Raw genomic sequence first — 4,622 nt, 5'->3', positions numbered from 1 at the left:
TTGATTTGGGTACCGTAAACCCAGATATTTTTCCTTAATTGTTCTAACATTGAAACCAATTGAACATATTATTGGTACTAATTGCACTTAGATGTTAATGAAGATTCATTTTGTGGAAGTTCAACATACTACATTTCAACCTGGACATTATTTATATTGTCCAATTGTCTATTACACACTAATTAGTTCCATGTCTGTTAACTTGTTATGAGAATCAATATTACTACCTCCATACTTAATATGCCCCAAACAAAGAATAAAAAAGGTAACAAATGATTGGGATGAAGGGATGTAGCTTAAGTGTAAGAGTAAAGATGGTAAGAAGAGAAATATGATAATTTTCAGCTACTTGCTTTCACTCCTTGAATAAGTCCAGGCTTAGTATTATAGTATTGAACATATTCGTGAAGTTGTTGCTTCTTTTGCATTGATGCCCTCGTTGTTGGAGGTATTTTGTTTTCGAATTTTTTTTCCAAAATAGGGCTTTCTCACAAAATAATAAACGAAATAGGTATATTTTCAAAGTTATTACCCAAAATGGGTCCACGTCATCCGCGAAGCTAGGTTCGTATTCAAATCGCTCACCCGGTAAGCGACCATACCTAAAATATCACTTAATGCCCATCCCAACCTAGAATAGTACAAGAAACAAAATCGCTACCTGAGTGAGCGACCAGACCTCAAATCGCTGTCTCCCACAGCGACCTACATGAGCAGGGGAGGGCTTAATTTTCAGAAAATTTGATGACACTCCTAGACTATAGTCGTCTTGCAGTAACTTCCCTTCAAGTCGTCTTCTCCCAAAGCTACTCTAATCAATACCAATTAACAGAAAGTAAGTAAACCTTCAATATGTATGAAGATTTCCCAAGAAATACCCAAATACTTGTTTGATATTGCTTAGAGAGTAATAAATTGGCTATTAATCAACTCAATTGAGTGATTTAGAGTTGTTTTTGGAGGAAAAATTGAGTAATCAAACTTAGGGTTTCGAATTGTTTTTATTTATTTTTTCAGTTGGGAATGAACGAAGGAAGGGAAAGAGAAGAGTGAATTGTGAGTTACGGAGTATATGATTAGGAGGAAGTCGCTATCCCGGAGAGCGACTATAACTTTTCTCTAGCTTCGCAAAACCCGATCCTACGTGGACCCATTTTGGGTAATAAGTTTGAAAGTCGACCTATTTCGTTGATTAATTTGTGAGAAAAGCCCATTTTGGAAAAGAATTCTTTGTTTTCCATTAATGTTGACATGGTTTCGAATTTTAATGTGTTTGAACACTTTGTAAGCATTTATCTCCAAGTTCAATACGAGTATAAAACTAGGTATCTTTCTTCAACTGGTATAAAATACTTGCTTAGCTATTTATTTATTAAGCAGCTTTAATTCTTTGGAGATTTTAGGCCGCATGTGTGCAGCGCTGCTAATGGGCAAATTCTGAAGTTACTAATGTGCTAATTTTCTCTTTATTCTTTGTAATGCAGATTAAGATATTATAAAGACTAGAGAAGATTTCAATGTCAGTTGCGGAATGGAACATGTATCAACAACCTTATGTAGTTTGCAATGATTCATGTTTGAGTTATTTAGATGTATAGTAATCTAGTATAGTTTCGTACCAAGAGTATTATTTTGTTTTAGTATGTATAATAGTATAAGCCATTTTGGATTGGCATGTACATGTTACAATTGACATTATATCTATACATTGAGCTGAATTTTCCAATGGGAAGATTGTAAAGATACACTTCGTACAAAGTATATTTGTAACTTCGACGAGTATGTTAATAAGAGAAACTTCTTATTTAGAATTTAGGTGTGTTTTTCGGTTTGGTAAAAGCTTTCTGGGAAGGAAATGAACATAACGAAGCTTTTGGTATTATAAAGCTAGCTATGCACAATCATTCAGGCGCTTTTATAAGCGTTGCTAGTTTATTGCGGCACTTTAAAAACGCAGCTACTGCATGATTAGAGCGCCTTAATAATTGCGGCGCTTTTTTTGGTCTTATACCGACGCTACTGAAAAGCGCCGCTAAAGGGGTTAGCGGCATGCTCTAAGCCGGCGCTTTTCGAAGCGTCGGTATAGGTATTTGCGGCGTTATTTAGCATTGCTAAAGCCATAATAAAGCGTCGCAAGAACCCGGTTTTCTATGAAGAATACTATGACAAAAGTTATAAGAGATGTAATGGATGGAAGGGACATGAAATGGGTAGTTGCTTAGCATTCATTCAACTTGTCCTCCAAATAGTCAAAATCACCACATTCAAGGTAAGTACTCTAACTCTCATCCAAGGTGACTTCAATGGTGTCTATTTGGGGTTCCCAAATGTCCTCATATTCCTCATCCCAACAAGGACCATTATCAAAGGGGTTCTCATAACAAGGCTCACCAAGTTCAACACAATTGTCTCCCTCTAATATGTCATCCTTAAAGGGTGAGTTTTCACTCAAGCTTATATCCATCTCACTCTCAACTTGCCCATTAGCATCAAATTCCATGGAAGTTGGGTTCATTGTTGCACAAGAACAGTAGGATAATGGCATCCAAGCATTAGTCTCACAATCAAACATGTGCTTCTCATCATCATCACTCTCTTCATCTAGCACTCCATCTTCCCAAGGAGGGGCAAATTTGTGAACAAAGTGGGTAGGCTCAAGGTTATAGGAAGGTGTCTCATTCTCACAAATCTCATTTTCATCATAGTTTTCCTTAATGAATATTTGAAATGTGGTTTTTATCGCTCTCATACCTTCCTTGGTACTCTCAAAGATGTCATGTACAATTTGCTATTGGGTGGTCATGAAATCAACAAATTCCCAAAATTCCTCACAACTCATCTCACATATCCTACCACCACTCAAGTGAAATGCAGTTGCGGGTTTCAAGGTTCATGCCATTATAAACAACACAACAAGCTTCATAATTTGAAAGAGTAAAACCATGATGCCAAGCATAAGTCATATATTCTTCAAATCTAGCAATGTACTTATCAAATGACTCATTTTCATATTGCCAAAAAGTGAAGGTAGACATGTTGATCAAATGAAATAGAACAAGTACAAGAAATAAAAACCTCAAGGAACCAAGATTCCTCAAGAAGAAGCACAACTAAAACTAGACAAAAGAATAATTCAAATACACAACACCGTCCCCGGCAACGGCGCCATTTTGATGGAGCGGGTCGTTGTCCGCCATCAAACACATTTATACCCGACTACTAGCATAGCAAGCAAGTCGGGGTCAATCCACAGGACGGAGTTATTCAAATTGTTCAATCTAATCGTAGTTGCACTTAGACCATCCCCAAGCAGTAGTCGCGCTAATTAGGTCGCGACCCGATTTTACTCTTAATCCCCCCCTTATTAACCTTGACCCATTTTCATCTCCCAAGCAGAAGGTCGCGACCTAGGTCATCACCCCAATCATTTTTCACCTTCCAACCCTTTTTGTTTTGTTTACGACCAATGATAATTTAACACCTATTGGTTCACCAATTGACCTTATATTAGGTCAAGAGCAACCAAAGAGGTCACAAATTGACCTTATAAGGTCAAGATCAACCAAAAGGTCACGCTAATCTCATGCTTAATTGTTGGTTAAGGCGACCCAATAAGGTCGCGACCTCCCTCGTGACCTTGCTTGGGGATGGTCTTAGGGTTGTCACAATTGATTTGGATTGATTGATTCTAAACTAATGAAAGAAATAAAGTAAAACAAGCAATAAAGCAAATAAAGATGTAAACAAAAAATAAAGGATACTAGGATGTCATGGGATCATAAGGGAATCATGGTAAGATAGCATAAATGAGTTATATAGATGCAAGCGATTTATTATTGTTGGAATTAAGCTAGTTCATATCTTATAATTCATAAGAAGATTTGGGTCCCGGAGCCGAGTCATTTGTGACTTTACAACACCTACAAGTCGACTTGGATTTTCCCTATTTCAACTATAAGCAAGGTCTAACAAGGCTTGAGTTGGTTTATATCTTACAAGCCTCATTGAAAAGATAAGGGATGGGTAAAAAAATGCAAGGTTTCATAGTCTAGCATTTCATCAAACATAATATGTGCATAAGTTGAAGAACAATAAGCAAGCATTCATATGAACTCATTAAGCATAAATTTATCCCATGATTAACTCCTCTAATCCCCCACTAATCCTAGTTAAGTAACCACTCACTCATTATCATGGAAGACATGTTATCAATGGTGTCAATCATCACAACAAGTATAAACATGATAAGAGAGTGAAGAAATAAGCAATAAAGAGTAAAGAGTAAAGGAATTATACCAAACTTAAGATGAACCAATGGAAATGAAAGAATAATAGAAGAGAACTTGATTAATTCATGAAGAGTTGCCAAATCTCCAAATAATAACCCAATAATCTTCAATTACCCAATAATAAAGCTTGAACAATAAGTAAGGAAAGATTAATGTGTAATTTTGTGGAATGATTGTGATTAATCTATTCTAATCTACTCCTAATCTAATATAAGAATACTTTTTCTAAACTAAGAGGACTTGGTCTCTTGATTATTACAAATGGAGTATATATAGTGGTACATCATTAGGTTAAGCAAGGATAGATTAGTAAATAACAATGTTAAGTGTTGA

The sequence above is a fragment of the Silene latifolia genome, chromosome Y, assembly GCF_048544455.1.
Source record: "Silene latifolia isolate original U9 population chromosome Y, ASM4854445v1, whole genome shotgun sequence".
Lineage (NCBI taxonomy): Eukaryota > Viridiplantae > Streptophyta > Magnoliopsida > Caryophyllales > Caryophyllaceae > Silene > Silene latifolia.
This window is presented reverse-complemented; position numbering follows the sequence as displayed.